The sequence below is a fragment of the Arvicanthis niloticus genome, chromosome 16 (assembly GCF_011762505.2).
Source record: "Arvicanthis niloticus isolate mArvNil1 chromosome 16, mArvNil1.pat.X, whole genome shotgun sequence".
In the NCBI taxonomy this organism is placed as follows: domain Eukaryota; kingdom Metazoa; phylum Chordata; class Mammalia; order Rodentia; family Muridae; genus Arvicanthis; species Arvicanthis niloticus.
In genome coordinates this window covers 22972542-22994644 of record NC_047673.1, presented here as the reverse complement: position 1 = coordinate 22994644, position 22103 = coordinate 22972542, and the positions used below count along the sequence as shown (strand labels likewise).

General features: G+C 39.7%; 1 long non-coding RNA gene across 1 annotated transcript in view; it reads right to left on the bottom strand.

The window, feature by feature from the left end:
• Nucleotides 1-468: 468 nt before the first annotated feature.
• Nucleotides 469-22103, bottom strand: part of LOC143434604 (uncharacterized) — a 42363-nt gene continuing 20728 nt past the window's right edge. The window contains exons 2-3 of the long non-coding RNA XR_013104221.1: nucleotides 1751-2260; nucleotides 469-1156 (exon numbers count right to left, since the gene is read on the bottom strand). This is a non-coding gene — a long non-coding RNA (uncharacterized LOC143434604). The remainder of the gene's footprint in view (nucleotides 1157-1750; nucleotides 2261-22103) is intronic.

Here is a 22103-nt window from a genome sequence, read left to right as displayed (position 1 = left end):
TCCTACCTCATTCCAGAGCATATTATTTTATGCAACAAACAGCTATGAGGCTACAGACAGAGAGATGGGTCCTTATGCATTCATAGCAATGAAACTCACCACTTCATTTTTATCAGTGGGTGGATGTTTAGATTAAGTAAACCTCAAGAAAATCAGAATTAAATTATACCTTAAATTATATAGAATGTTTTACAAATTCAAATTAAGTCTATTCAATCGCTATGGAATATACATTGAACTTTTTGTAGGATGAAGCACAGATTAATCCACAAAGAAGCCTTAAATTCTACAAAATTAAGATGTATGAAGAAGCTTTATAAAAACTCACTAGTTCATAAGGTACTTGTTTAAAACAAGAGATTGAATGAAGGTTCCCCACATGAGTGAACAATGTTACTCCCAGAAGATATGAGGTATTGTAATCCCTGTGTAGGTACAGAAAAACCTTTGCAAGAGTTATTAAATAGGGGGTCACAGAGGTATACAAAGCAAGGCAGGCTATTGTCAACTGCTCCTGGATGCCCCCTCCATAACTAGATAGTAAGGCCATATTGCTGAAGAAAACACTCACTTTGGTTGTGGGACATAAAGAAATTAAGCTTAAATTGACAAAGAAACTCCCTGCTGGGTGGGGACATTTTTATTCTTATTTTTGTACTGGGCTCTACATGCTACAATACCAACCTGTCAGGCTGAGCTGTATCCTCTGTAACCAACCTCTTAATTGGATTTGAAGTCTGCTCCACAGGAAGGAATTGATGCCTGGCTTTGTAAACAAGGTCAAAGCCCATGGCCATATCCCTAAGGCAACTACTGTTGTTGCTTTGCTAAAATGAGCATGACTTCTAGCTGCCTTCTAAAATGGAGTTATACTGCCCTCAACCTTGATCGGGAAAGCTTCTTCTTCTACTGGGTGGTAGTTACTGCAGAGACACATAACTGTTTAAAGTGCTGAGAATTAGCAACAGCGACTGCTCCAATGAAGATGGCATATCTTTATACACCTACCCCAGCAGGGCTCCAGGACATTTGCAGAAAAGGAGGTGGGAATTTAAGAGCTGGATGATGGGAGGAGTGGTAAGAAGTGTTGACTTCTGGATTTGGATTGACTGTTGCTCATGTGAACTCACCGCAGCTGTAGTTATCTGCAGGACACCTTGGGTAAGATGAAGCAAAAAGTCTCAGGATGTAATACTGCCTGGTCAGATCACTCACTAAGAAACTATTGGTAGTTGATGTGTTCTAAAGAAGGAGAGTGGTTTTCTTTGTGGGAGGTGTGGCCACTAGGCAATTGCAGTTGGCTCAGTAGATGGTCCCACACCATTGTGGCAGTAAATGTACTCAGTTGTTTAATATATATATGATATCTATAACCTATATATGTATATATATATACACACATATATATGTGTGTGTATTTATGTATCATATATAATATATAGTATATAGTATATATTATGCATTATATAATATATAATATATAATATTAATATATAATATAAAGGAGGATATAATTAAGGTACATTGTATGTTAAGAATATAAATTTTTCAAAGAAAAAATTAAAAGTAAGTATTTAAAAATCATTTCAAAAAATCTTAACAGTTTTTCTGATCACAATGTGATTAAAAACAAAGTTAAAAATCAAAAAATTTACAAGTACCCTTGAAAACATTATAGAGAATTCAAAAGGGACACTTAAATTGATCTTAAAATGGAATAAGTAGGGAGACAGAGGAGAGCATCTCAGACCTCACTACCACAAGCGGGGAGGAGACAGAAGAGAAGATCTTGGTTTCTGGGTAGCACTCAGTCAGACCAAGCTCAGGCTTTAGGAGTTAGGAGTGCATGACGTGCCTGGGAAGGCAGGGGCGCCCGCCATTGGGCTGCTCTTGAGTAGCCAGAGAAGTCCAAGGTGGCAAAGGGGGCCAAACGACCCAACGCAAGATGGCGAGTAAATAGATATTTGAAGACATGGTGGAGGAGCGTGTCCACGAAGAATATAAAATCTGGAAGAAGAATACGCCATTTCTGTATGACCTGGTTATGTCCCATCCTCTTCGGTGGCCCAGTCTTACGATTCAGTGGCTTCCTGAAGTGACTAAACCAGAAGGTAAGGATCATGACCTTCATTGGCTGACGCTGGGCACTCATACATCTGATGAGCAGAATCATCTGGTAGATGCTCGAGTTCACATTCCCAACGATGATGCACAGTTTGATGCTTCCATTGTGACAGCGACAAGGGAGAATTTGGTGGCTCTGGCTTTGTAATAGGAAAAAAAATGAATGTGAAATTAAAATTAATCATGAAGGAGAAGTAAATTGTGCTCGTTTAGATGCCATAAAATCCTCACATCATTGCTACAAAAACACCATCTTCTGATGTTTTGGGTTTTAACTATACAAAACACCCTGCAAAACCAGATCCAAGTGGAGAATGTAATCCTGATCTTAGATTAAGAGGTCACAAAAAAAAAAAAAAAAAAAAAAAAAAAAAAAGGCTACGTATGGTCTTTCCTGGAATTCTAATTAGAACAGACATCTCCTGAGTGCATCGGATGACCATACTGTCTGCCTGTGCGATATAAATGGTGGACCAAAGGAAGGCATTGTATAGTAGGAAATGTAAGTGGGATGGCTTCTGGCATTCTTTATCCTCTGATTCTAGCACTTTCAAGTGAGCTGTTGCATACTGTATCATATTGTAGCTGTTAGAGAACAAAATGAATGTTACTTAAGAACGAACACATCAGTGTTTTAAAACACATTGCTGGGTATTGCCTTTGAATCAACTGTCGTCATTTTTCTCAAACTTTAAAGTGCTTGCTCAAGTTTCCAAATACGCGAGGATAACTTTTACACTTTTTCCTTCCAACACTTCTTGATTGGCTTTGCAAAAACAAAGTTTTAAAATTAAAAAAAAAAATGGAATAAGTAGATAAAGCAAAAGCTGTATCAAAGGCAAGGAGTTTATACATTTAAACAAATAAGTTGTTTGCTTGACTTCTTCCTTAAAATGCATCACAAGGACTGAGAAAAACAGGAACCAACCTACCTCAAAGAATAAAGTTTGTGGTTAAAGGGACAAAATTATAATCAGTGCCTCTAAAATACAAAGGATCATTAGAGTTACATAGAAGAAATGTGTCAGCAAATTAGAAAACAAGAAATGAAAGTATGGTCCAACCTCATACTTGTAAAATTAAACTCTAAGAACATGAAAAACCTAGGTAGACCAATAACAAGCCATGTAATTAAATGAGAAAAGGTTCCAAATAAAGAAAAGCCTAGGGCTGATAGCATCACTGCAGAACTGTAGCATATTTAAAAAGAATTCCAACTTCTCTCAAATATTCCACCAAATTAAAAGCAAGAGAATCTTCTGGATACATTCTGTGTGCCTAGTATTGCCCTGCTACCAAAACCAGACAAAGAAAAAAAAATACAGCCCAACATTCCTGATGACCATGTGTGAAATTTTTCTCAATAAAACACATACATTCAAATTCAACAACACAGGAAGAACAGTGTCTTGGGACTGCAGAGATGATGAAATAGTTAATAGTACTTGCTGCTTCACAAAGGACAGTGTCTGTAACTCCAATTCTCCGGAATCAAATATCCTATGGCCTCTTTAGGCACCAGGAACACACCTGCTGTATACACATACATGCAAATAAACAAATAAAAACAGTAAAACTCAATCTTATCAACGGAGAGTTTTTGAAAACATTTGCCTTGATGAAGCTGATCTGTTCTAGGAATGCAAGGATGGTTCAACACATGCAGGTCAAACAGCAATCCAATCAGCAAGATGAAAGACCAAAATTTGTTCATCTCAATTGGTTATAGAAAGTATTTGATGAAATTCTAACCTCCTTTGCAATGAAAGCTCTTGACATATTAGAAATACTACAGAATTCAATAAGGACTATATGTGGCAAAGCCACAGCAATCAAATGAACTGGGGGAAATGAATGCAGTCTCATGTTTCTAAAAAAATGACATGGAAAATTTTAGCTGCAGCAATTGTGCAAGTGAAAACAGTAAAAGGCATAGATATCTGCTTATAGATGATAAGGTTCTTTATTTAATGATATTTTTTATTGGGTATTTTATTTACATTTCAGATGTTATCCCCCTTACCCCATTTCTTCCCCTCCCAGCCAGGAACCCCCTATCCCATCCCCCCTCCTCCTGCTTCTATAAGGATGTGCCCCCACCTAACCCCCCCCACTCCCACCTCCCCACTATCGAATTTCCCCACACTTGGCATCCAGCCTTCATGGGACCAAGGATCTCTTCTCCCACCTATGCTGGACAAGGCCATCCTCCACTACATATACAGCTGAAGCCATGGGTCCCTCCGTATGTGCTCCCAGGCTGGTGGTTTAGACTCTGGAAGCTCTGGTTGGTGGTATTGTTGCTCTCCTCATGGGGCCACAAACCCTTTCAAACCATTTCAGCTCCTTCAGTCTTCTCACTAACTCCTACATTGGGAACCCCTTGATCAGTTCAATGGTTAGCTGTGAGCATCCACCTCTGAATATGTCTGACTCTTGCAGACCTCTAAGGAGACAGCTATATCAGGCTTCTGTCAGCATGCACTTCCTGACATCCACATCAATGTCTACCTTTGGCGACTGCACATGGATGGATACCCAGGTGGGGCAGTATCCAGATGGCCCCTCCTTCAGTTTCTGTCCCACACTTTGTCTCCATATTTGCTCCCTTGAGTATTTTGTTACTCCTTCTAAGAAGGACCGAAGCACCACACTTGGTCTTCCTTCTTCATGAGCTTCATGTGGTCTGTGAGTTGAATCTTGGGTATTTCAAGGTTCTGGGCTAATATCCAATTATCAGTGAGTGAATACCATGTGTGTTCTTTTGTGATTGGGTTACCTCACTCAGGATGATATTTTCTAGTTCCATCCATTTACCTAAGAATTTCTCGAATTCATTGTTTTTAATAGCTAAGTAATACTCCATTGTGTAAATGTATTTATATATATATATATATATTTTTGTATCCATTCCTCTGTTGAAGGACATCTGAATCTTTCCAGCTTCTGGCTATTATAAATAAGGCTTCTATGAACATAGTGGAGCATATGTCCCTTGTTATATGTTGGAGCATCTTCTAGGTATATGCCCAGGAGTGGTATAGCTGGATCCTCAGGTAATGCTATGTCCAGTTTTCTGAGGAACCACCAGACTGATTTCCAGAGTGGTTGTATCAGCTTGCAATCCCACCAACAATGGAGGACTGTTCCTCTTTCTCCACATCCTCATCCAGCATCTACTATCACCTAAGTTTTTGATCTTAGCCATTCTGATTGGTGTGAGGTAAAAATCTCAGGGTTGTTTTAATTTGTATTTCCCTGATGACTAAGGATGTTAAACATTTTCTTTAGGTGCTTCTCGGCCATTTGAGTTTCCTCAGTTGAGAATTCTTTGTTTAACTCTATACCCCATTTTAATAGGGTTATTTGGTTGTCTGGAGTCTAATTTCTTGAGTTCTTTGTATATATTAGATAATAACCCTCTATCAGATGTAGGATTGGTAATGATCTTTTCCCAATCTGTTGGTTGCTATTTTGTCCTATTGACAGTGTCCTTTGCCTTACAGAAGCTTTGCAATTTTATGAGGTCCCATTTGACAATTCTTGCTCTTAGAGCATAAGCCATTGGTGTTCTGTTCCAGGAACTTTTCCCCTGTGCCTAGGTATTCGAGGGTCTTCCCTACCTTCTCTTCTATTAGTTTCAGTGTATCTGGTTTTATGTGGAGGTCCTTTATACACTTGGACTTGAGCTTTGTACAAGGAGATAAGAATGGATCAGTTTGCATTCTTCTACATGCTGACCTCCAGTTTGAACCAGCACCATTTGTTGAAAATGCTATCATCTTTCCACTGGACTGTTTTAGCACTGTTGTCAAAGATCAAGTGACCATAAGTGTGTGGGTGACCCTAAAACTTCCACCAAAGAACTCCTAAACCTGATAAACAGCTTCAGCAAAGTGGCTGGATATAAAATCAACTCAAACAAATCAGTAGTCTTCCTCTATTCAAAGGATAAACAGGCTGAGAGAGAAATTAGGGAAATGATATCCTTCACAATAATCACAAATAATATAAAATACCTTGGTGTGAATCTAACCAAGCAAGTGAAAGGTCTGTATGACAAGAATTTCAAGTCTCTGAAGAAAGAAATCGAAGAAGATCTCAGAAGATGGAAAGATCTTCCATGCTCCTGAATTAACAAGATAAATATAGTAAAAATGGCCATCTTGCCAAAAGCAATCTACAAATTCAATGCAATCCCCATCAAAATTCCAAATCAATTATTCATAGAGATAGAAAGAACAATTTGCAAATCATTTGGAATAACAAAACAACCAGGATAGTGAGAACAATTCTCAACAATAAAAGAATTTCTGGGAGACTCACCATCCCTGACCTCAATCTGTACTACAGAGCAGTAGTGATAAAAACTGCATGGTATTGGTACAGAGACAGGCAGGAAGATCAATGGAATAGAATTGAAAATCCAGAGATGATAAGGTTCTACATAGAGAAAAATCTGAAGACTTTCGCTTTAAAGACTCTGGGCTTAATAAATCTAGTAAAGAGATAGAATAGAATGTCAAAATACAAAAAAAAAATCAGTAGTTTTTCTATTTACAAACTCCAAATTTGCTCAGAATGAACTAGAGAGTGCAATAACATTCAAAGTAGCTACAAAGTATATGTATACAGGACTAAACTGTAACCAAGGAAATTAAGGACTCTATATTAAAAGTTATAATACTGCTTGAAGTACACACACACACACATACATACACACACACACACACACACACACACACAGGTCCATTCCAAGGATAGGAATTAAGAATGTTAAAACAGCTGTACTATCAAAATGATCTACAGATTCAACCTCATATCAAAATAGTAATGACATCCTTGGTAGGACTAGAAAACACATCCTAAAATGTCATATGAAAGCATGAACCCAGATAGTAAAAGAACATAGCCGCATCGTGGTATCTGATTTCAACACATACTATAGATCATTCAGTGACTAAAGATGTGGCATTGTGATGTAACTGACATAAAGATCCAAGAAACAGAATAGATTAAGCCCGTACATCTGGACCCATTTGATTCTAAACCAAGGTACCAAGAAATATACTGAATAAAGGATAAGTCTCTTCAGTGAGTGCTGTTATGTGGCCCCATGAAGAACTAGAGACTTGAGTTCTCCTCTCTCTCTCTCTCTCTCTCTCTCTCTCTCTCTCTCTCTCTCTCTCTTTCTCTCTCTCTCTCTCCATAAAACCAATCTAAGATAATCCAAAAATGGAAATGCCCAGATGAAAAACTCTCAAACTACTATGAGCGAACACAGCATAAATATGTCAGGCATTGATATAGGCAACCACTTTCTGGACAGAATCTTAAAAGAACAAGGAACAAACTTAAAAGCAGGATTGACAAGTGGGGTTAAATTAAGCTAAGGAGATTCTAGGTGACAAACAAAACAAAAGTAAAAGTCACACTGTAGAAAACAAATCATTTTTCAACTATTAGAAAAACTCTTAAATAATCAGCTTAAAATGGGTAAAATTATCCAAATAGATGACAAGATATTTCTCAAAAAAATACAAATAATTGACAAATATACAAGAAAATTCTTCATAGTAATAGCCAACAGGGAAATACAAATCAAACTACAGTGAGAAAATCTTGGTTGGATTTTGTCTATTAAATCTCAACAGAAGTGGCAAAGCCTGTTGATTATAGTGAGAAAATTAAGCTCTGTGAATGTGAGTTTTACAGCCATCATAAACCCATAGAACACTGTGAGGGTTTCCCCAAACTTCCAAGATGGTCTACCACTTGATGGGGCTACATCATCCCCACATATATATTCACAGGAAATCATCACATTATCGTCTTTGTTGCAACATTTATGATAGTTAACATATATAATCAGTCAAAGTAGCCATTCGCAGCTGAATATGTATATATGTGTGTGTGTATTATATATATACATATATATGTATGTATGTAATATATATGTGTACATGTGTGTATATACATATATATATATATATATATATATGGGATGTATGTACACATGAAGCATTACTGAATCACAGAAAGGAATAAACTCCTGTCATTTTACAGATTGACATAGATTGAACTAGAGAATATTATATTAAGCTAATAAGTACAGACGCCCCCCAAATCAAGTAATGTATGTTCTTTCTCATGGTAAAAATAAAAATATAAACTTTAGAGGAATGGTTCTTAACCTTTTGCAAGGGTCCTATATTAGATATGCTACATATCAGATATTTACATTACAATACATAATAATAGAAAGTTACAGCTATGAAGTAACAACAAAATAATTTTACGGTTGAAGATCACCTCAACATGAAGAACTGTATCAAGGTGTCACAGCATTAGGAAGGTTGAGGGACCATCGCTTTATAATGACTTGCAACAGAGAGCGATTGAGAAGAGAGATGGGGGACATTGAAACAAGGAGGTGGTGTTTCAACAGGACATTCTATGAATATATGGACACATCACACTGAAGCCTATTAAAATATACCATCAGTATGCACCAGTAAAAACAAACAACAAAAACAAACCTAAGTCTCCCAAATTGGGGAAATTTGGTTTTTATGGCATCTATACCAATATCAACTCACTCCATTAAATGCTGGCAATGGCAGTCAGACGCCATGGGTCTCAAGTAACAATCTGAGATGAATAGAGATTCAGGCTATCTGTGGCCTTCCAAACCTTGAAGTTTATTTTTACCACCTTCATTTTTCTCCTAAGATGGATCTCTCATGAGCTGAAGCCATTGCTGTTCTGCACAAAGTTTCTCCTCCTCATCCAAGACAAACAAGGAAAAGGATACAAAGTTAGTCTTTAGATTTTCTAATGTTCTAGGACCCTGGCAAGTATGTAAGTGGAGTGCATAAGTGGACAGACAGTGAGTCAATTTACCAAGACATTCAGCCTTGCCTCAAACCTGTCCCTACCTCCAATCTCTCTTCCAATGTGAAAACAGACACACTTTCAGAATACCTCCTAGAGACCTGGGTCCTTCACTGAAAAGTAGCACTGCTGAGAAAGACCGTCTCCCCCAACACCAGGCTTGAAGTTCCCTTTCTCCCATCTTGGACTTCATCAAGAGATAGGTGAATGCCTAGACCACCGCCCTCCAGATCTGCATTACTTAAGTGGGAGGAAATACATGAAGCAAAATTGCATACTCCATAATCGCATGAGACTGGTAATCTCTTTCAAACTTTGCTCAAACACAGTATTCTTGAAGAAATCTTTCTGATTACTGTTCTGTTCCCTCCCTTTTCTTGAAACACACACGTGCATAGAAGTACATATATGCTCGTACATATTAGTGGACTTCTCTTTGTGCTCCCCCTCTATATGAACATTCTATGGTGACAAAGGCCACTGCCACCTCATTTGATGGTTTTTATACTGTTCCTGGTTATAACAGTACTTGGTACAGAATGGCTGCTTAGTAAACACCAGCTGAGTGGGCAACCACAGTTGGCACTTGTTGGCAAAATTGCTTCTGAGAAGTACTGCTTAATATGAGCCCTGAAGATGGAGTCAGTCAGGCAAAGGTGTTGGTTGGAACTAGAAGCCTTTAGATGAGGCCAAGGTCCTGTGGCAAGGTCCTGAAGCATCACATAAAGAACAGAAGAAAGCTCATATACTAGAAGCACATGTCGGGCAGGGATTGGAGATGGGATTAAAGGCCAGGCAGGGCACGATGCCAGAATGGATTTCCTTGTGAGTACCATGGGAAGGAATATACGCAAAGCAGCAGTCATGTAATAATCTGAGTTTGAACATGAGCCTCTGCTTCTGTGTGTAAAACAACTCTTGGCCAGAGGATGGGATATAACCAGAGAACAGATGTGAGGTTTGCAGTAGTGAGCAGTGCCAGCCAGTATCCACTGAGTACCTAACAAGCCCTGCTCTCAGGATTTTAAACATTATAGCACTTTAAACACTTAATAAGTTCTTTCAATATTTTATTCTTAAAATTTGCTTTCCTGTATTATAATTTGTCGTCAAATAACATTATATATAAAAATGTTAGCTCTGTCATAATGTTAGAGTTGAATGGGCCTCCAAAAAGAATATTACAACTCCAAGGTAACCTTTACCTTTAAGGACCACAGTTTATTCAAAATCACTTAGAAGTGATATTTGGAGCTAAATTTTACTTCGGCAATGTGTGGGATAACAGGAGTTAAGACTATCTTAAAGATGAACCTCAGCTTAGGACTGGTTAAGGAGTTCCAGGCTATTGATGAGAAGATGGGGATATTTAGGAAATACACAAAGAAGACAAATGCAAACACAGCAAACCTGGGAAATGAGGGACTGTGTGAAAGCAGAGAAAAGGGAAACTGATGACATCATCAAGGCTCTGAGAAAGTGGGATGCAAATGACCATGTGCAGGCTCTGTCTGGCTCAGCCTCCTGTAACACTCCCTAGGCAGATAGGAGTCTGCCTCCCAACTGCTGTGGGTGTTACCTGAAAGCCACAGTTTCCCTTTGGCCTGAAGCAATGTCTTCTGGGATTGTTCTTAGCACTATGACTACAGCTGTCTATCTCCCAAGTACCCTGGAGATAAGACTCTTCCTTCTTGGAGAACTAAAAGCTCACAGCTGACAGTCACACCTCAAGGTAAGAGAAATCCATTCAGCAAGTCTTGCTCTGAACTCCCTGTGGCATCAGACTAAGGCTAGACTTCATCAGAAGCTACATCTTGCTTAGTTTCTCCTCCTGCCTTCCTTCCTCCAGACTTCTCTAAGAATCATTCCTTGATAAATTACTTACACAAGAATCTCTGTCTTGGCCTCGGCTTCAATGAGAACTGCCTGAAGATAGAAGCCAGGAAACATGGGTCAAGGGACAGAAGAAAACAGGAGAGGAAATGTTCATTTGGACCTCTTTGTAGGTACTATTAGTCTTTCCCTAACAAGGTCTGAGGGCACCCCCCACCCACCCAGAGCACCATTTGCACAGTCAGCATCTGACCACAGTGGGAGAAAGAGGCGGTGGCATGCTGAACTAGTAGATACAGTTCAAGTGCCATGATCTAAAACTGACTTTTGACATCTGTTCTTTAACTTGAGAGCCAAGTACCCATGGAGCTTGTTCGAAGTGGGTTTCATTGGGTGACCTACATTTTAAAATCTAAGTCATTCCCAAATTTAGAAAGGAGAGCCCCTGAGCACCTGGGGATCAGCAAAATATCCCAAACAATTTTTCAAGTGTTTTATTTTTGGCAAACTTGATTTAGCTCATTTTGCAAGTGCTCGTCTCTTCGGCTTTTTAAGCCCTTGGGCATTTCAAAGGAAATTTAATCCACATGTTCCTTATTCATTTACATTTTAAGTCATAAAAATGTTATTTTTATAAGAGCTGCTTGATATCCAAGAAACTTTCTGAGCCTTTTAAAAAATCTCTTTAAAGTCTTGGTTGGAGCCAGGGAGCAGACGTGGTGTGTGATGCACTACCCAAAGATGTGATCCAGACAGTCTCCACCAGAGACCAACCTCAGAACAATGCTAAGCCACAGCCAGCCAAGAAACTGATGGCAACTCGAGGACCGAAAAAGTCGGTCTGGACACCAGACCATCCTTGAGAAATGCAGGAACAGCCAACAGCCAAGACAACAAAGGATGTCACTGAAGTGTTTGGGCAAACAAGGAATAGAACATATATACATCACAGCAAGCTATCATTTCTGGCAGCTTTCAAAGTCTTCTGCAGGACAAAGTCACCTATTACTACCCAGAGACTCCATGTAGAGAATGTGGTGTCTTTTCTCAGCATTTTATGTACAAGCAAAATAGCATCCTTGAGCATTGATAATATATTACACGTTCTTTTGATAAAGTACAAGGAAGGGCTTAAAATGGTGATTGCAATGTATATCTAATGATATAAAAAATGTTACATTATATTGCTAAGGTTGAAAGGGGATACACACCTGTAGACAAATCAGAACTACTTTTTTTTTCTTTTGGACAAATGAATGTGAGAATCATGCTTACGCATGCCCATTTCTGTTTAAACAGTGATTCTCACAGATAGAATGGGAGTGCTTTCTCTCTGTTTGCTTGGTTAGGCTCACTAACGTTCCTGAACTATGCATGTGTAACTCAAGACGCCTTACTGTGTCTTAAGTTGTATGGAAAGTATTCCCAGAATAGTGAAAGGGAGAAATGCCCTTCTCATTCTTCCCCAGGGGTCCAAGCTGGAGGGGGTGCTCAAGCAAGCACAAGATGATCAAATCGTCTGGGAGTCAGTGGAATGCTAGTGATCATTTGCAATGGCTAAATCTGTGGTGACCATGTTTTCTGAACCTCAAATTGGTCACAGGATCTAGCATGGGGAGAAGTGTGCAGCAGCTTAGATTAGTTTAAATTAAAAGTGTTCTGAGACCCCTAAGGCATATTGTTGTTCTGCCTACAGGGCTTTCGCAATGAAGAAACATTATAAAAGACAAGAAAATGGAGCCTCCTAGGAAGAAATAGTAAGAGCTGCTAATTTCCACAACTGTAGCTAGCTGCTGGTACCTGAAATCCACTCAACAGGGACCCTTGGGTTTCCCTCATGTTAATGTATGTGGCAATTTCAATCCAAATACTTGCTTCCACTCTTCCAGCACCTGGTCAGCTGCTGCTTAAAGTTCTGCCTACACAAAATGAGCCCAACTGCCAATATTAATTACCTCTATAATTTTCCTGGAATCTGTAGAGTAAGCACTTTCCCTGGAAGTGGTACTGTCTCTGAATATCATTTATACCTTCTGGCTCCTCTACCATCCCCACCAACCTCAGAGCTTGTTTTGAAAAATAGCCATTTTCTCTCTGTTCTACTGGGCTCTTTATAGGCCTCTTTGATCACAGGTGGAATAAAGGAAAGCAGAAATATCCTTTCCCCAGTCTCTGTTAACCAAAAGTTTAGATAAATTATCTGCCCTTTAAAAAACTGTGACTCAACATTCAGATCCAATGAACAGGGTAAGTGAAGGAATACAGTTATCACATAAAAATCTATTTATTTCAAAACCTTGGGAAGACTTTTTGTCTTAAAAAATCTGTGTTGATTTTATTTCAATATACTGTAGTCTCACGTTCAAGAATGAATGAGTAGATCCATTTTAAACAGGTGTTACTTCAAAGACTGAAAATAAGAAGTTAAACCAATCAGTTAACATGATTAATTACTTTTCTACCCAGTACTCTTTGCTCGGGTGTTGTGTCATATGGACAGTTCCCACATGCTAACACACCTTTCTTCCCAGGGACATTATTTTTCACAAAAATTTACAGCAGCCCTAGTTGTGGGTAAATATTCCATAAATTGGATGGCATAAATGAATGTCAAAAGTCTTTCAGCTCATCGTAAACCAGCAGAAGGTTTTATTGGCCCATTCTCTGAGAAACGGTGTGGGGAGAAAACCCATTAAAAGGGAAATATAAACAAGGCCAAATTGTGATCACCATAATTTCAAATACTTAAAAATAATGTCTCTAGTGCTAAGAAAAACTTGTTTTTCCATTAGAGCCCCAATGACATTTTATACTGTTGCTACTACTACACCATCTAAATCCAGACTCAGATGTTTCCAGAAGTCACGTGAGAGACTGTACAATACATGAGCATATCATGCTGTTTGATGTAGAATAGTGTGTTTGAAAGATTTCCAGTTTGAATCTCAGCTTGCTTGCATTACAGCTGTGTGACTGAGTACTTAGAGGGTTTGTTGTTGTTGTTTGTTTTGTTTTGTTTTGTTAAGACTCAATGTCCATTAAGACAAATGGTGGCAAAACAATATTTCTTTTGTCATTCAGAGACTGTTGAAAGTGTAGTGTACCTAGAGGTCCTGTCAGTATCTGTAACCTAGCATGCTACTCTCTTCTCTCTTCCCCTTAGTAATCAGGCTGGGGATCTGAGCTGGGGGTGGTGGGGAGGAGATGCCATCAATTTCCCATCTGGGAAGACCTGCTCATGTTCCTGCATTGTGGGTATTTACCTCATTGCCTTCCTTTAAGTTAGCTTATCCTGACTCCATCTGATCATATTCCTTTGTATCAACTGCAGAGAATAATATTTAGCTACATATTTTGGGGCCAACAGAGCATTGTGCTCACCACTGCATTTGCACAATGAAGACACCTGCAGTGGACTTCCTACAACAGAATATACTTGTTACAAGAACTATCCCCCATGGCAGCAGACACAGGGAGATAATGAGCTCATAAATATTGTCCAGTGGCCTTTCTCTTGCCAAGTATTAAATCGTAAAGGAAGGGGGAAGGGAAAGATTAGAACTGAATATTTACTACAGAGTTCAAATTCAGGGCTTTTTCTAGCTAACTTTTATTATAATTGACCATATTTTAGCCTTGTCAGTCCTCTAATCCCCGCAGTGCTTGACACAGTGTGTTCTTCAAGGCAGAGACCCCTGCTTTATAGTCTCATATCTGGAAGAAAGCAGTGTTCTTCTTTGGATCAGTAGTAGTCTTTTGCAGCCTTACTTCTTCAAGAGCAATGAGAAAGGATTGTGCTTCTCTGCTGCAAAATTATCCTTGCTGAGTCTTATTTCCTGGTCCCTTTTCTCTCTCCAGAGACAGCTATGAATACTTGTTGACAATATTTCTCTCCAAATTTATGAATTTAAAATTTCCAATCTTGATACTTTTTCCCAAATACCATCTGTTTTGATGCTTTTTCATCAGACTAATAGTCCACTGTCTAATTATCACTTCACCATCTAATTCTAGCCAGAATAGGGGATTAAAAGGCATCCACATGTGCTTGGATGGCTTCCAAAGGTGGAGTCTGATTCCTCTCAGCTGCACAATGGGCTGTGCTCAACAGCTTCTAACAAATAGAACATGGCGATGAGAATGGTCTTGACTTCCGGTATGTATCATCAAGTTGTTGTGTTGAACTTTTGTTCTAGTCTTGTGGATCGTGTACTCTGTTGGGATGCAGTAGCAAGGATATGTGCCATGATTTGAGAGTTTTCAGTTATCCCCATAGAGGGGCCCACATAATGAGAAGTGTAGGTTTTCTGCCAAAGCATGTGAGGAGGCCATCTTGAAGCAGACCTTCCAGCTCTAGTCAAACCATTAAATTATGACAATCATGGGTGACATAGTTTTGCCACCTCATAAAATCTCCTGAACCAAAATGACCTTGCTAAGTTGCTCCTGTATTCCTGACACACAGCAACTATGCAATAAGAAATAACAAACTAAGTTTGAGGATCCTATTTTAATGGAGAAGAACTGAGATGGTAAAACATGTTGTTGCAGCCTCTGGGGTTACAGGAACCTACTAGCCCCATGTATTTCTTCATTCCCTCCCTTAATTACTCATGGATAGTAGAACCATTTTGCTTTGAATACTTTCATAATTTTTCCCAATAAAATTATGAATTTCTCTTCATCTTTTATGGAGTTATTACAAAGCTTCTCCCCATAAAAGAGTTGGAGAATTTAATTTGGACATTTCAGCCTTCAAGTAGGTGTCTGCAAACAGGTGTAGCCCCAAAGCAGAATGTTATCCCACTGGGCATGTCTGTTTCCTTAGCTTGTATTCACTCTCTATTGTCAGGCTCTGCCTACAAGGCAAGGACTAGTTGGGAGAGGGTACTGAGATAGAACAGTCCTTTGAGGTACTAGGTGGGGCTGGATACAGAGCCTAAGCAAGAGAAAATGAATTGCCTTTCTTGAACTGGAGAAACTGAGACTAGTCATTGTGCACCTGGCTTTGAAGCAAGGGAGGAAGTAAAGCCTACCTCCAATTTGAGATTCAAGACAAAGACATGACCAATGTGGGAAGTTTGCAGGAGGATGACCATGGCTTAAGAGGAATTTGTCATCCTAAATAGCATCAAGATATTCTGAATTATGATTACTCCTTTTTTGGTAAATATTCTTAATTCTCATTGACCACAGGCTTTTCTGAAGTGTCATGTCATCTGAGATCTTCTGAAATTACCTTAGGTGATGCTGTACCTCAATAACTCCATGTCTACCCAGACTCTCTTCTAGGCTTCAGATTCAAATACCCAGGAAAGCTACTGAATCACACAGTAAACCAAGTATAAATCCCTAATCCCACCAATCAGTTTTGTAACTGTGACTTTAGTTCATGGTTTTGCTTCCTGAAGTGCCTGTGCCCCCAGTCTAGACATTATTCTTTATTTTTTTTATTCCTGATAACACCCACACTTAACCAGTTAGTAAGTACTACTTAGCTTACTTCCATAGCTTGCCTTTATCTCTTCTTACATGCCCTACTTACTCAAGTGGCCCAATGTGTTTTAGGTCTACTGTTTCCTGCCATGGAATATTTCCCACTCTATAGCTAACTGAAACTGTAAGTAATTCTTCAGACCACTTTTACCACTAGTACACTAAAAATGAAATTTCAAATTTTTCCCTCTGGCATTACAGAACTTCCCAAGGTCTTGCTTCTGAATTAAGTTCCCTCTTTTTTTATTACAGAAATATATACCTTCTCTTTCTGTTCCTCCAGCACCTCTCCTAACTTCATCCTCAAGACCTCTGTACTCTCTGTCACTTTTTTACCTTTCTATATTACTCACCTCTTATTTAATCTTTACAGTCAAGCCCCACCTATTATTATTCCCCAGAGGCTCCACTCCCAAGCAACTATGGGATTCCCCTTAGCCTGTTACTGCGTCATTACTTCGTTTCTCTGCCCAGATCCTACCCCACCATTTCTTTATATACTTATACTTGAAGTTTTCTTTTTTTTTTTTCCCCATTGGCTATCTTATTTATTTACATTTCAAATGTTATTCCCTTTCCCGGTTTCCCCTCAGCAAACCCCCATCTCCTCCCCCTCCCCCCCCTGCTTTGAATTTTATCTTTTACTCAGATCTCAATCAGCTAGAACAGTTCCTAACACAAAGGACAGACATGATCAGTTCTTGTGAAATAAATTAATAAGCTTTGGTCTGTGCTCCTTTGTGAGGCACAGAAGTATCCCCTGCTTTTCTTCTTAGAGTCATCATTTGCTGCTCAGACATCACCAGTTTGGAAGTGAGCAAGAGCTTCTGCCTGTGTATGGATCCAATTATGCATTGAGAGCAATTTTCGAGTCTCGTTTCCTGAAGCACTGTGACTGGTCTGATGTGGGACGTTGTTATTCAGAGTGTAGACTCCTACCTGCTGAGCTACAGTGCTTCAGCAATGGCTGGAATAAATCGAAGAAGAGCAAGAAGTGACTACTGCACAAGAATTCACATTTTGCCCCACAGGTTTGAAGAGAAAGGGAAAGCTGTTGAAATAGAGTATGTGTTGATTGTTGGGTCTTATATATCACCTGACTAATATTAATTTGAGAAGAAAATACTCCAGCATTTTTATAGCCAAGTACCAAGTATTTTTCCCTTCTTGTGCACAAAATCCAAATCCACATTGACTACAGACATCTAAAACCCATGTGTGTAATACATACATAATAATTCCTGGTGGTTAGATAACCAGGTCAAAAAGGTACTTGGGCAGGTCTCTAATAGGTGATTCTGTTGACAGTTCCAGTTTCTAGGAAACATATCTCAGTGTGTATGCCCTCACTAGATACTATTAATGCAGGACAAAAGTGACTCCGCCTACTATCTTGGTTTTAAAGCATGGCATGGACTATCAACTGAGTCAGAAATCTTTGGTCCTTTCTTCTTTGCCTGTAAGACCAGGGGTTCTGAGAATTTCCCAATGCTCTGGACAGTGTATAAAGCGTACTAATTGGAATGCAAATACATGTTAATTTACTTATGAACATGTTATAATTCAGCAATTTTTAAAAACTCAACCCAGTGAGGGAAAGTTTTTCTCTCCTCTTGCGCATCAGGTCATCTTGTGACATGGAACATAGTCACCTACCATACACGTATATAGAAGTCTATATTCTGTCCTTTTGCACTGACCTTGATTTTTATTTCTTAGGGACTGCATTGCATAAATTTACATCAAGAAGAGTTTTCCCTGCAACATATGGATTCTCCATTAGAATAGGAGGTAATAAGTGACAGTCCTATGTTTACAGGTAGAAAGACAGTGGGATATATTAACGTAATGTGATTCCGGGGATAAATAGAAAAATCCATAAGTAACATCTCTCTACCCATCTTTCTTGTTCCTCATACCAGAGGGATATAGTGACATCACCAGCAGAAGCCATGTGCTGTCAAGAGGCTAGAGCATGCGGAGGTGCTCGGGCAGAAACAGCTTTACTACACACATGGCTAGAGTGACCAAAAGCCAGATATGAAGTAATTTCGAATATTGTCAATCCATTATAGATTTTAGTTTTAAAAAGCTAAAAAAAAAAAAAAAAAAAAAATGCCCAATAGTACATTTCTTGATGAGATATTTGAAAAGGGTAAGGCAAATGAAAAATTCAAAAACATTAAGTAGTGGTCTTCATGCAACAGACAGGGAGACATAAGATTGGGAAAGAAAGCTATCATCTCTTGAAGTGAGGGGTAATGGGGATATCCAGCTTCCAGATGCTACAAGTTAGTATGACCTGCTATTGGTGCTTCTGCCAAAATTGTAATTTAAAAAATGTAGCTCTTGCACTCCTGCTCAAGGCAGCAGCTCTGAGGTAGCCTTGATGCTTTTAGCCATCCTGTGTTTGCCTCGTACTGCATATAATTGGGGGTCATTAGGACTAAATATCCCCTCTTTTACCTTTTAGATTTGTTCCCATAGCTTGGGTAGACTATGCCCTCCTACATACTTTTTGGAATAAGGAAACAATTGTTGGCCAGGAACAATTGAGGTGAAAAATCTCTATCTCTGTAGAATTGGAATAAATCTCTGAAATCATGTACCTACAGATCCTACAGAGAAGAGAACAAAGTATTGATAATCACTGAGTCTGGGTGATTGAAACAATGTCCTCACTGATGAGTGTCTATCTGACAACATTCCTAATAAAAAGAGCACAAAGAGGAAGAAAGATGACATGAAAAAAATAGATAGAAAGCTTCCTGTCTTACAGAAAAGAATGACTGAAAATTTGCTCTCAAGTAAAAAGGTTAAGAGTGGCCATCTCTGTATGTGAGGGCAATGTGCCTGTGATATCTGTCGCCCCTTTGTTCTCCAGGGTTGACTCTGCTAATCTGGCTAAGCAGGTATCACCATCATCCCTCATCCCTCTATGTGCATCCCTCCTGAATCTCAATCAAGAGGTTGACCTTCACCAATAGAGAAGAGCCAGTCTTCTTGCTCCTCAACTAGAGCCTCCAAACAAACCACAACAAAGCCACAAGGAAGCATGAGCAGTATAATGTCTCCACCTCCAACATGGCTCTCTCCCTTTTTGCTGAAATCGTCCTGCAAAGTGCCTCATCTCTTAGGAAGAAGTAGCTGCTTTTGGGAAGTTCTACCTGAAGAGTCTGTAAAATGCCAGAGACAAGGTTCAGATGTCAAGTCGCAATGTCCATCTTGTCCATCTTGTCCATCTTGTCCAGCCAGAAAGGCAAAAGCACACATATGCCTCTTGCTTGCACAGCTACCCTGGCAACAAACATACAGATCTGGGTTGCATGCTTTCTACTTGCCAGCATTTCTTGAAAACTTTTTGTTACTCAGCAGGTGTAGAGACATATGCCAACTTCTCATATACAGCATTAATGCCTTCAGATGCTGAGCTCAGAAGGTATTGCTGAGAGGTATAGGATATTTTACTCATTCAAGAGGCATGGTTGACTCTTTATCGGAAGCCAAAATGAAGAAGGACCTACTCACAGCCTAGCTCCAGCTCACTCGTACCTTACTGCTGAGTGTGGCTACACACAGGCTAAAACCCACTAAGGGTATTAATGGTATCCCTCACACACAGGTTTCTTCTCCCCAGATAACCAAGTAAACTAAACATACTAGTCACCAAACAGTAGACTGTATACTGGGAGGAAAATACAAATGGCCTCTCTGTAAGTAAGATTAAGGACATATCACCTACATGAACTTCTAGTAGAAATCTTATGACAATGAAAGACTGCTAAACAAACACGGCATTTGGGTTGAGTCTTGTGAAGAAACAGAAGCTCACCATGCAAGAGCATTAGGCAAGGAAAGGGGCAGTATGAGAAAAATCCCAGTTCACACACCACTGTCGAATGTGCATACCTTGTCTACTGTATGGGATACATCACAGTGCACCTTTGATGAGGCACCAAGCTGTGGGAGGTGATATACACATCAATCATATACTTTTGCCCATAAAAACAGCAGGCTTCTCTAGTGCTCCAAGATAGGAACTTGAATGGATAGAAACATCAAGAGAAGGTAAGCCTTGAGCCCAGGGTGTAACAGTAAATTATGACTTTGCTAGCCCTTTCTTATCTCTATGGATTCTCCTAAATCCTTGCTTTCTTCCTGCCCTCATAACACCCTCCCAGTAAACACAGGCTCATCGCCATGCCAGTACCCACAGCCGACTTCACCAGAGCTCATTTGTCCCTGCAGTGACTCAGATTGTGTCTTTGACCCCCCCACCCAAGTTTTCCATGCCTTATACTAAAGGAATTCGGTTGTAGTAATAGGTAGAAAATAAGCAAAAAGTTCAATGCTCTCAAATCTTTCTATGTTGTCTTTTAGTTTCGATATGAACCCCCAAAATAAGTAGGTAGCATCTGTGTACTTTGGACTGGATAGTTTAATCCTAATGATGTGCATAATCTCCCAGTAGAACACAGAGTTCTGCCCTCATGAAAGAATTTATACCTAGTGCCCAGCATTCCTAATGCTTTCTAACATACACCTATTGAGGAAGGAGGCAGCACCTACTACTGAATTTGCTCCACTAGTTTATGGTGAATCCTGGATACTTGGGCCAGTCATTCTTCAAAAAAAAGGCTAGCAAGGCCTCATATACCCAACGTGGCTCACTCCTTTTCCTATACCTGGAGCCCAGGGCATCCTTACAGGGATGCATGAATCCCAGTTCCCTTAGACAAACATCTTATTAAACACCTACCTGACCAAAATCCCTTATTCATTCCCCAGGGAACCAGACATTACATAGGGTAATTTCTCCTATTAGGAAAGTCCAGTGGATGTCTAACCTAGACTTCCTAGAAGGCCTTGGGTCCACAGAACCCTGTCAGAAGTGTGCTGAATCCCCTATCTTTTTTCCATGGCTCATATTCCACTCTATCTGGTCTTTCAATGAGTAGAGACTATATTGTAGGGAATAAAGCAAGAGGCCTCACTCAAAGCCTTGGCTTGAAGATCCACCAATAGTTAGCCCATATCTGGTGTCGCTGTGGTAATGCCCATGGGCATATGGGACCCGATGCTCAACTACTGCAACCAGGGACATAGTTGCCTCACCACTAAAAAGGACAGTTTGAAATGAGACCATGACCAAACTCCTGACATCTGGGATTATCAGCCTGGGACATCTTTACCTCAGTACTTCTCCTCTCCCAGCAAAATAGACAAAAAGTCATCTCCAGAGATGATGGGATTCTTATCAGCCACAGAGAACTCAAGGAAAGCTCAGCTGTTGTGCAGGCTCATTTGTTTACATTCTGTGCAGTCACCCTGATAGCCCCCTTTGGGCTCACTTCCCTTCCTTGTAAACAACTAGCTGTAATTAAATGTTCTCTGCTGGAGAAAAAAAGTCTATATAACCTTGGAGAGTTCATAAAAAATGGCCCCACTGCTATGACTTCAAAAAGCTTGTGGTCCCTTTGTCAGGCTCTCGACAAGGTCAGTGCATGTCATTGCTATCTTCCTCTGAAGGCCTCTGGCTCGCTTCACATCTGTTCCCTGTCTAATCTTGCAGGAGCATGGAGGTGGTCTTGGCAGCTCAGAGCATCTCACAGTCCCTTAACTGCTTCCTGCCCAGATCATCCAGCCATCCAAACCTGGATTCTGTTCCCTTTCTGATTTTGCAAAAACTTTCAAGTTTCATCTCTCTTGACTTTCTCATGCTCTAACTCCAGCAGCGAGGAACCATTTTGCATCCC